Source organism: Piliocolobus tephrosceles, chromosome 9, assembly GCF_002776525.5.
Source record: "Piliocolobus tephrosceles isolate RC106 chromosome 9, ASM277652v3, whole genome shotgun sequence".
Classification (NCBI taxonomy): domain Eukaryota; kingdom Metazoa; phylum Chordata; class Mammalia; order Primates; family Cercopithecidae; genus Piliocolobus; species Piliocolobus tephrosceles.
The window spans coordinates 82773015-82784241 of record NC_045442.1 but is presented as its reverse complement, the minus strand read 5'-3'; the positions used below and the strand labels follow the sequence as shown (position 1 = coordinate 82784241).

At 46.7% G+C, this 11227-nt stretch overlaps 1 pseudogene; it reads left to right on the top strand.

Annotated features, from left to right (window-relative positions):
• Nucleotides 1-9038: 9038 nt before the first annotated feature.
• Nucleotides 9039-10904, top strand: LOC111551998 (annotated as a pseudogene).
• The last annotated feature ends 323 nt before the right edge of the window (nt 10905-11227 follow it).

Here is an 11227-nt window from a genome sequence, read left to right as displayed (position 1 = left end):
AAAAAAAAAAAAAAAAAAAAAAAAAAAAAAAACACACAGAAACTCAGTTTTCTGCCACCTTAAACCATAGAACCCCAGGTGCAGCTCTGCCCTTTTACCTGCCCCTGGCCTGGGGACATCACCCCCGCCGCCTAAGTGTGGGCCTGCCCACTGGGAGCCAGCCAAATGACCTGGTGGCCCCGCTAACGTTCCGAGGTCTTGTCAGTCCCCGTGGCCCACCCTGCTCTCCATGGCTCTTCCCTCCCCTCATTCCCACTCAGGAGTGCTCCTACTGCATCCCCACCCTGTGCAGCCTATCCTGGCCAAAGGAAGCCGACAAGGACAGAGCCGTGGCTCCAAGGAGGGCTGATGATGGACAGAGTCTGCACAGCATGGTGAGGCCATTTCCTGGTCTGACTAGAGCACCTGTGGTACCACCTGATTTTTTGCTGATGGCACCCACATCTCCTGGCATGGGGTGCTGACCCTGGATGCTCAGGGCTGTCCCCAGTGCCCAGCCTGCCAAGTTTGCGTGTATCATCTCAGTGAGTCTGGTCTGGGGGGCTCCAACGTCATACCCATCTGAGTGCCATGCATTCATTAAACTCCTACAGCACTGAGCCACACTCCGGTTTGCCTAAGACACCATGGCCACCTCAGGCAAGCCTGATGTAGAATGGACATCATTCTACCATGGGGCATGGCTGTATAGAATGGTGACACAGCCATGCCCCAGAGTGGCCTGTTCCTCCCTTTGCTGGAGGCTTCTTTTGAGAGGATCAGGTGAGAGAGAGGAATTAGGAAACAGAATGGCTGAGGAAAACATGAGGAAAGCTAAAAGAACAAACTTTTATGTGAAAATTTACTACTCTCGAGAGAGCCATGTGGATGTAAAAAACCCCAGCCAGTGGGTGGTCCTGTATTTCACATGCTTTGGGCACATGCAGCAGAAATCGAGAGCTTGCTATAGGATTTTTAAAAAGAAATTCTTTCCTTAGCACCTTTGACATTTCCTTGTTTGCACACGGAGCACTCTAATTGGGGTACACAGAGAGAGGAACAGAGACCCATGGATTATATACTTTTCTGTCCTTTTGGTAACTTGTTGGAACAGCACTTTTCTTCCCAAAATATTATAGCTGATCACAATCAAGTGTCTGAGTCATTCCCTACAAAGTGGGGCATTTGTCTGAGGGAGAGAGTCACCCACTTTGATTTATGACTGCCCAGGGCAGTTTCTGACCTTGCAGAGAGGAGAGGTGTAAAAGACAAATGAAGCAGGATGGAAATCTACAGGAAACATCAGAGATGTTCTTAGTGAAGACCCATTCTGGCATAGAGATGTGTCTCTGGGTCTGTTCTGTGACTGCCCCGCAACCCCTCGCTGATTTCAGCAGTGCATGAGTGGCACTGCAAGAGTCTGAATGAAAACCTTGCATTCGGGCCAGATGCAGTGGTTCACACCTGTAATCCCAGCACTTTGGGAGGCTGAGGTGAGTGGATTGCCTGAGGTCAGGAATTCGAGACCAGCCTGACCAACATGGCAAAACCCTGTCTCTACTAAAAATACAAAAATTAGCGGGGCGTGGTGGTGGGCACCTCTAGTCCCAGCTACTTGGGAGGCCGAGGCCGGAGAATTACTTGAACTTGGGCAGAGGTTGCAGTGAGCCAAGATCAAGTCACTGCACTCCAGCCTGGGTGACAGAGTGAGAAAAAAAAAAAAAGAAAGAAAGAAAGAAAGAAAATAAAGAAAACCCTGCATTCGAATTTGTGACTGTAGACATGTCAGCATTGCAGGCAAACTCCCCAAGCTGTAAAAACAGGGTAAATTCCATCTCCCATCAGGCCCAACACGATCAGGTCAACCTTGGCGGGCATCCCAGCCTTGCCAATATTTGCTACAGGAAACTGGAAAGTGACAAGGAACCACACAGCTCTGAGATTCAGTTTCCTCACCCATAGAATGGAGATACTAACACCTGCCTCTCAGGGCTTCTGAGCGGCCTCATAGGAAGGCATGCAGAGTACTCAGCTTATGCCTCACCCAGAATCCAGGCTCCAATCTTACAGGGGCTGCTGAAGCAGGAGAGGCAACATCTTGGTGCCCGTGGGGCTTCCATGTTTGTACAGCACATCCCCGAGATGATTACCCGGGAATTTAAAAAGTTATGCCACCTGGATTATTAATGATAGCCTACCCCCAGAGACTCCGATTTAGTTGGCCTGGGGTATAGCCTAAACACTGGGATTTTTTTAAATGCTGTGTAACACAAAGCCACAGCCAGCCTTCAGCCACATACCTACATGGATCTAACGTGTTTCCTACTCCCCTTCCTCATGCGCTCCGGCTCCCCTGGCTCCCAGCTCCATCTCTGCTCTGGAGGTTGCTGTTATTTTCTGGCTGGGCCAGGGAGCAAACTCTCCCCTCTTCTATGACCTGCAGCCTGGGGGCCCAAGCTGGATTCAGGCCTCTGCCAGGACCTAAGCCTCTGAAGAGTGTGGGGACGCAGTGGTGATGAAGGATCCAGGCACCTGGTGCCCAGGGCAGACAGGCACAGGAGCTGAAGCTACGAGGTAGGAGGGGTCAGGAGGCCTGGTGTCTGTGGATAGAATTCAGGAAAGTAACCTCTAGCTGAAATGTAGGTTTTCCCTCCATTATGAACAAGGGCAAAACCTCTGCAGTAGTCCTCCTGGGACTTTGTGACCAATGGGAATCATCACTTCTTCTATATGACAGCAGAGTTGTTGCAGATAACTTGCCATATTGGTTTTGTTCATCACTACCTCAAAATCACAGTCCTGCGTAGACCCGCCACCAGATTCTGTGGTTGGTTCATTAAATGAAGAAGCACATAGTTTACCTGATTACAAGTTTATTGTTTAATATTTTGGTAACAACAGTTTAATGTCACTGGCTTACTCTGCAATCCTATGTATTTTGTCTTACGCATTAAAAGCACTCCTAGGCCCAGCCCAGTGGCTCAGTCTTGTAATCCCAGCAACTTGGGAGGCCAAGGTGGGCAGATCACCTAAGGTCAGGAGTTCAAAACCAGCCTAGCCAACATGGCGAAACCCTGTCTCTACTAAAAATACAAAAATTAGCCAGGCATTGTAGCACATGCCTATAATCCCAGCTACCAGGGAGGCTGAGGCAGGAGAATCGCTGGAACCTGGGAGGCAGAGGTTGCAGTGAGCCGAGATTGTGCCATTGTACCCCAGCCTGGGCAACAGAGTAAGACTCTAATTTAAAAAAAAAAAAAAAGCACTCCTGGGGTTGGGTACAGTGGCTCACGCCTGCAATTCCAGCACTTTCAGAGGCTGAGGTGAGAAGATCACTTGAGGCCAGGAGTTCGAGACCAACCTCGGCAACATAGTGAGACCCCATCTCTACAGAAAATTATCTGGGTGTAGCAGCGCATGCCTGTGGTCCCAGCTACTTGGGGGGCTAAGGTGAGAGGATCACTCAAGCCCGAGAGGTTGAGGCTGCAGTGAACTGTGATCATGCCACTGCACCCAGCCTGGGTGATGGAGCAAGACCTTGTCTCAATAAAAAGATGTTAAAATACAATAAAATAAGAGCACCTCTGAAAAGGACTCCATAGGCTACACAGGACTCTAAAGGGGTTCCTGGCACAGAAAAAGTTAAGAGCAGTGAAGAAGATGAGGGGTGTTCAGAGCTATGATTAGGGCAGCGACGGGGAGGGATGGAGTCCTCTGGGTCTCCCCAAGAATGGCCTGGGGGTCTTATGAGCTGTTCCTTCCTAGGCTTTGCCCTGCACCAAGTCCCTGGCCCCCTGCAGGCCTGGTTATTTGCTCTGTCTGGGTCCCCCAAGCCAGCCTGAGTCTGAAAGAACTACCTGGTCCTTGAGGCCTCACTGTCCATTCAGACCCCTGAGCACTGACACCTGGCTGCAACTCTGGCCTTCCCATTTCCTTAGGTATACTGCAATTCCTCAGAGCTAGAAGGAGCTAGAAGAGCTGACCAACACTCTGTGAGGGTGGGGGCTCCTTGGGAGACCAGGGGACCCCAGAGTGTGGCAGCTGCCCCCATAGCACAGCCTGAGTGGGCGAGTGATGTCTGGGGCAGCGTTTCACTGGAGGGATAGGAGCGGCCTTTGCTGCAGGCCTGACTGGAAGCTTCTGGGCCTTCCTAGGAGGGTGGGGCAGAGAGCACGGCATGGGAAACAGAGACCAAGAGGCGGCTGCCAGGATGCAGGGCAACTTCTAACACTTGGGGCTGCCCCTACATTTGACACTGAGAGTGGAGGCCCAGAGCTGGGTCCCAATTCCAGCCCCAGAGTGCAGACCCTCTAGCCTGGCCCTGTCCTCTGCTCTTTTCACACCAAGAGGGCTGCGGTCCAGAAACTCCCCAGCAGGAGTCCCCACCAGGAGTCTCAGCCTCTTCCTGATCATCTAAAAGCCTCCTAGAATCCTAGTTCTGGTAGCAAAAACTTAACAGCTTCTCCCCGAGGACCAGAAGCCTACGATTTCACACCAGTGTGAAGAGCAGCTGCTCCTGCCCATGCGTCCCCGCCAAGGACTCTGTGTCCCCAGCAGGGGACAGGGGCGAGTCACCACATGATGAGATTGATGTGTGAGACCTCCTGTCAGAACAAGGGAGTTTCTGGGTTTGTTGTGGTTTTCATTTGTGATCTACTTGATGCAAGCACATTCTTTAAAAATGAAATAGCACTGAAAGCCAGTTTCTGGTCCCATCCCTCCTGCTTTCTCGTGTGAAAATAAATATAATTTAAAAGTTGTTGGAACCCAAAAAACCCACTTTAAACCTTGAGAGACATGTGAATGTGATCTTAGTCACATATGGTTCCAACTTCTGTTTCTCAGATTATAGATTAACTTGCTTTCTTATTTTTTTGTTCTGTACAATGACTAGAGAGAATTAAATTATATCAGGGACAAAAGCCTCCTGCCTTCTTATTTAACGACTCTTGTTATAGATTAACTTCCCCTTTGTTGTCCTGCTTTGCCTAAACCAGATGACAGAAAACCCATGACTGTTACAACCATTATATTAAAAATGCTAAATGTACCCTTTCCAAAAAGGATGCATTGCCTATCATCAATCAAATTGCTGGAAGTATGTGCCAACTTCATATGAAAAATGTTGTAATCCTGCTAAAAACATCTCTGTCTCTGCATCTATAAATGAAACCCTAATTTCTCTACTTGAGAACATTGCCTCCATCTCTTCTCAGTTGATGTTTCTGAGTGGGCCATCCTCAAACTTTGTATTTGAATAAACTCTCTTTAAATTAGACTCTGATCCTTTTGATTATTTTAAGTTGACATTTTGGCAACTGCAGATAGGACCTGAAGCAAGCCTCCTGTGATCCTTGTTGCTTTGCTGGCACTCGAAGGTTTGGTACCAGCATGAGTGGTTTTTACTCGCCTGACCGCATCAGAGCTGGCGGGGGTCTCTGGTAAGACTTCTCTCAGGTTTCATATCTTCCTAGTTCTGGCTGAGAGTCAGACTTCATTCAAGCAACCCAATTCCACAGTCAATAGAGCTAGAATTGAAGCTCAACTTTTGGCTTTGAGGTAGTCACTTTATTGTTATTTCTCCAGAGATTCTGTTACAAACTTCTGTAAGTTTGTAGTTTTACTTTCCTTTGAGGTTAAGATTTTGTCTGTTTCGTTTGCTAAAGTTTGCAACTTTTCTCTCATTCAAATTTTGGGGCTGGGTGCAGTGGCTCACACCTGTAATCCCAGCACTTTGGGAGGCTGAGGCAGTTGGATCACTTGTGGCCAGGAGTTCAAGACCAGCTTGGCCATGGTGAAACCCAATCTCCACTAAAAATACAAAACGTTAGCTAAGCGTGGTGATGCATGTCTGTGGTCCCTGCTACTTGGGAGGCTGAGGTAAGAGAATTGCTTGAACCCAGTAGGTGGAGATTGCAGTGAGCTGACATTGCACCACTGCACTCCAGTCTGGGTGACAGAGTAAGATTCTGTCTCAAAAAAAAATTGGTTAAATAGAAAGCAGTTTCTTTTTAAAAAGAGAAAGTGAATGCTTGTGGCTTAAGCTAAATGTGAGGTTTTAAACTGGCCAGGTTTTGGAGCTTGGTTAAAATTGACATTTAGATTTTCTTTTCGAGTGACCAAAAGTTCATAAAAGGCTTTGTCTGAGGATGTGATTTACTTGACCTGAGACAGTCCTAAATAACGGCCACCGCCGGGCGCGGTGGCTCAAGCCTGTAATCCCAGCACTTTGGGAGGCCGAGACGGGTGGATCACGAGGTCAGGAGTTCGAGACCATCCTGGCTAACACGGTGAAACCCCATCTCTACTAAAAATACAAAAAACTAGCCGGGCGAGGTGGCGGGCGCCTGTAGTCCCAGCTACTCAGGAGGCTGAGGCAGGAGAATGGCGTAAACCCGGGAGGCGGAGCTTGCAGTGAGCTGAGATCCGGCCACTGCACTCCAGCCTGGGCGACAGAGCGAGACTCCGTCTCAAAAAAAAAAAAAAAAAAAAAAAAAAAATAACGGCCACTGTTCCTCCCACCTGAAAAGCACCTTAGGTAACTGAGGCCACACAGGAGTGTCACAGATCATAGCTTCTGCTGTGTAAGGTCCCTACAGGGAAATCCCAAGGAAGAACATATGGGGAAATCTGATTAACCTGTTGGGCACACATGAAGGGTTGGTATCCCAGGACCCTAAGCCCCCAGAAATGTCTGGGTTTCACTGAAACACGTAAGAGGGTAGAAGTGACTCATGGGTGACACCTCGAGAAGTAATCCCTGTTAAGCAGAATACTAGATCCAAAACATCTTTTCCAGCTGGGCACGGTGGCTCACACCTGTAATTCCAGCACTTTGGGAGCCAAGGTGGGTGGAGCCCAACATGCAGAGTTCGAGACCAGCCTGGCCATCATGGTGAAACCCTGTCTCTGCTAAAAATACAAAAATTAGCCAGGTATGGCGGTGGGCACCTGTAATCCCAGCTACCTGGGAGGCTGAGGTCTCAGTGAGCTGAGATAGTGCAACTGGGTGACAGAGAGAGACTTCATCTCAAAATAAATATATAAATAAAATTTAAAAATTAAAAAAATTAAAAAAATAAAACATCTTTCTCTTTGAGTCTTTGGTCACTTAAAAAGAAAATCCAAATTATGGTCCATCTTCCATCTAAAACGGAGTGCTCTTTAAGAAAGAATCCATCTTTAGAAACTCCAGCTGGATTTATGTACAATACTTATGGCACCACCTCCTGTCAATATTTGGAAAAATGGTCTTACTTGACCTAAGAAAATCCTAAGTTGCAATGGACAAAATGTAGTACCTTTGAAATGCCTAAACTAATTTAATTGTGTGCTCAATTAGAAAAAGCCAGCTATAAGACAAAACAAAATAATTGGGAGAGTTATTTTCAATGATACGTGGATGCTTCTAAAGAGGTTATAATAAAGTTATTTATTTACAAGAGAACAAAAAGTTGTCTTAAAAAATTCTGAATTAAAGACTACTGAAATTTATTCTCCTCCCTCAGCTCCTCTGTCTCTTTATTCTTTATTATCCTTTATTATCTCCTCCTTCTCTTTATCCTTTAGTACCTTGCCCAGGTATACCTCCTCCTCCTCCTCCTTCTGCTCCATTTCTCAAACAGCCAGTGTCTGGTAGGCAAGAACCTACCCTAGTTTCTCAGTCATGGTCAAAGGTAAAACTTAAAGACATAGTTCAGGAATTTCCTGATTCTTACCAGGACCAGGAAATTGGTTTTCTCAGGAAATTTAAATTAAATATTTGTGCTTATGACCCTGGCTCTACTTTGGGAAAAAAAAAATTATTTTAAATGGAGAATGAACATAAGCTTTTGTTGACACTGGAGCCACATTATCTATAATACATCTAACCTTATTACAAGATTCATTCCTTGGAGTAAACAAAAAATTCAAATGGTGGGTGTCACAAATACTCCTGTATTGGCTTATAAATCTCAGCCTGTAGCTTTTCAGCTATTTCACTTACAAGGGACTTATGTTTTCCTTTTGGTTGAATCAGCTCCCATCCATCTTATAGAAAAAGACTTAGAATTATATAATACATTTCTTTCTCCCCAAAAAAGGAAAATGTATTCAGAATTAGATGATAAAACTGAGTTACTAGACATAACAAATTTTTCAAAATCTAATTTAATTGCAGTCTATATTGCCATAGAAGACAGTGAATTATTGAGTAATGAAAATTACAAAACCTGCTAAAGGTAGTACCTGATCAATTATGGTTAAAGTCCTCTGCTGATATTGGAATAATCATCTTGGCTGCCCCAATCAAAGTTCAAATAGATCCTTCAAAACCCCTTCCAAACCTTAAGCAACACCCTTTATTTATTTATTTTTAAAGTAGTTTTAATTCATCGTATATGGATTGAGTGACTTTGTTAAGTTTAACAGATGTTTATGTAACTTAACTGTGAACTGTTCTGTTTCATTGCCATGTTACAGTTTGTCTAAAATAAAATGTGTTTAGCTTTCTGACGAAATTTGTTTATAAGGTTCTTGTTCCTAGAGTAGGCAAACACTCCCTGGGTATGTTCAGATTGGTTGAGCAAACTTCCCAAATTCACATACTCCAGACTTTTTTTTAAAACTTGTATCTCTAGTTTTCCAATTATAGGAACAATAGATGACCTTGTTTGTTTTTACTAGATGTTCATGCCACTTAATTTCATTTTTAAATTTCATCTGTTTGGATCTCTAAAACAATATTAAGCAATGGTGGTGACAGTTGGTGTCTGTCTGTAGCTCCCGATTTTAATTGAGGTGATTCTCCTTTTCCACCATTTGTAGAAATGTTTACGTTGATTTGAATACATCAAAATTATTGCTCTAAGATTACCCCATTACACGTTCTGAAATCAATTCCCAAAATATTTAAACTGAAATCTTATTCCCTAAAGAGCACACAATTTTAAAAAGGTGATTGGGGGGCTAATGTTTACTGTGTGCAGTGTAAACATGAGGCTGGCCCTGCAGGGGTGTGTTGGGGGCATGGGGAATGGGTGGCAGGGTGCGCCTGTTTCTAAGGAGGGTTCTGGGGTATGGGGGACAGCGTTAAGCGCATCCTGGAGCCACAGGCTCGGGGACTTGCCGCCAGCCAGCGCCGGATGCGGCGGGCCCTGGGATGCACTCGGGCTCCAGGGTGCCGAACCTGGGGCGGGCTGACTTCGGCGATCCGCGCCTCCGCCCCTCGCCCGGGAGGCGGCCCTGGGGACCTTCAGCCCTCCAGCTGCCCCACGCCCCAACCAACGCGACCCTCCGGCCGCCGGGGCTGGCTGCTCAGACGCGGCGCAGGGGGACAGGGCGGACGCTGGGCGTCCCCGATGTCGCCCCGTGAGCTAGGACAGCCGAGCGCGGACGCAGGCAAACGGCTCCGTGTATCCTCCGCGCCCTCCAGTCTGAGAGCGACGCTAGCGGGAGTGCCAGAACCGCTGCCTGGCCCTCACGGGAACCGCAGGGCGCTGCCGAGGGTCCCTCTGGCCAGAGCCCTGCATTTCTCTGACCCCACCTATCCCGGGGCCTTGGAGTCTGCGGCTGCGAGCTAACGAGGAGGGCAGGTGCCTTAGAGAAGTGGTGGATCCCATTAGAGAGGCTTTGCTGCCGGAACCACAGCAATGGAAGCCTCCTGCAACCTCGCTGCACCCATCCCGTCCCCTCTACTCTCCCACAAGTTCCAAAGCACCGCACTGTATCCAAGTTCTCAAAATAACCCTTCATCTAATGCAGTGTGAACATAAGCACAAACACACAAACAGTGACATGATCTCAGCTTACTGCAACCTCTGCCTTCTGGGTTCAAACGAACCTCCAACCTCAGCCTCTCAAGTAGCTGGCACTACAAACAAGGGCTACCATGCCCAGCTAATTTTTGTATTTTTAGTAGAGATGGGGTTTCCCCTTGTTGCCCAGGCTGGTCTCGAACTCGTGGACTCAAAGGATCCACACGGCACAAGAACCTTATAAACAACTAACTGAGAAGTTAATTGTAAATGTCATCTGCAGGGTTAAATACATGTAAACCTTGGAGAAATTTTAGGAAAAAAGAAAGAAAAAAAGAACAAGCAGAGGCCCATGTCTTGCCAGACACAAATAAAATAAGTACCATAAAATTACTGTAATAGTCTCTCCTCCCACTGCCCAAGATATCGAAAGGAAAGAAGGCCAAGGGGAAGAAGGTGGCTCCCGCCTCTGCTGTCATGAAGAAGCAGGAGGCCAACAAAGTGGTGAATCACCCGTTTGAGAAAAGGCCTAAGAATTTTGGCATTGGACAGGACATCCAGCCCCAAAGAGACCTCACCCGCTTTGTCAGGTTGCAGAGGCAGAGAGCCATCCTCTATAAGCAGCTGAGAGTGCCTTCTGCGAATAACCAGTTCACCCAGGCCCTGGACCACCAAACAGCTACTCACAAGTACAGACCAGAGACAAAGCAAGAGAAGAAGCAGAGGCTATTGGCCTCAGCCCAGAAGAAAACTGCTGGCAAAGGGGAAGTCCCCATTAAGAGACCATCTGTCCTTCACGCAGGAGTTAACACCGTCATCACCTTGGTGGAGAACAAGAAAGCTCAGCCAATGGTGATTGCACACGACATGGATCCCATTGAGCTGGTTGTCTTCTTGCCTGCCCTGTGTTGTAAAATGGGGGTCCCTTACTGCATTATCAAGGAGAAGGCAAGACCTGGCCGTCTAGTCCACAGGAAGACCTGAGCCACTGTCGCCTTCACACAGGTGAACTCGGAAGGCAAAGGCGCTTTGGCTAAGCTGGTGGAAGGTATCAGGACCAATTACAATGACAGATATGATGAGATCTGCTGTTACTGGGGCGCCAATGTCCTAGGTCCCAAGTCTGTGGTTCGTATCGCCAAGCTCACAAAGGCAAAGGCTAAAGAACTTGTCACTAAACTGAGTTAAATGTACACGTTGAGTTTTCTGTACATAAAAATAATTAAAATAATACAAATTTTCCTTCAAGAAATTTACTGTAATAAAACATTGTGAGACTAGCAGAAGGATAAATAAACAGATTAAGGGAACAGAACGGACACCAGAAACAAATCAGCACATCTAGTCACCTAAATATGACAGAGGTACACTTTTAAACTGTGAATAAAGGATTGATTATTCAATAAATGTTGTTAAACATTTAAAGAACTGATTTTGATCAGTAACTGAGGTTACTCCCCAGACTCTGTGGTGCTGGGGGTCTGGAATTATGTAGGTGGGAGTGGGATGAG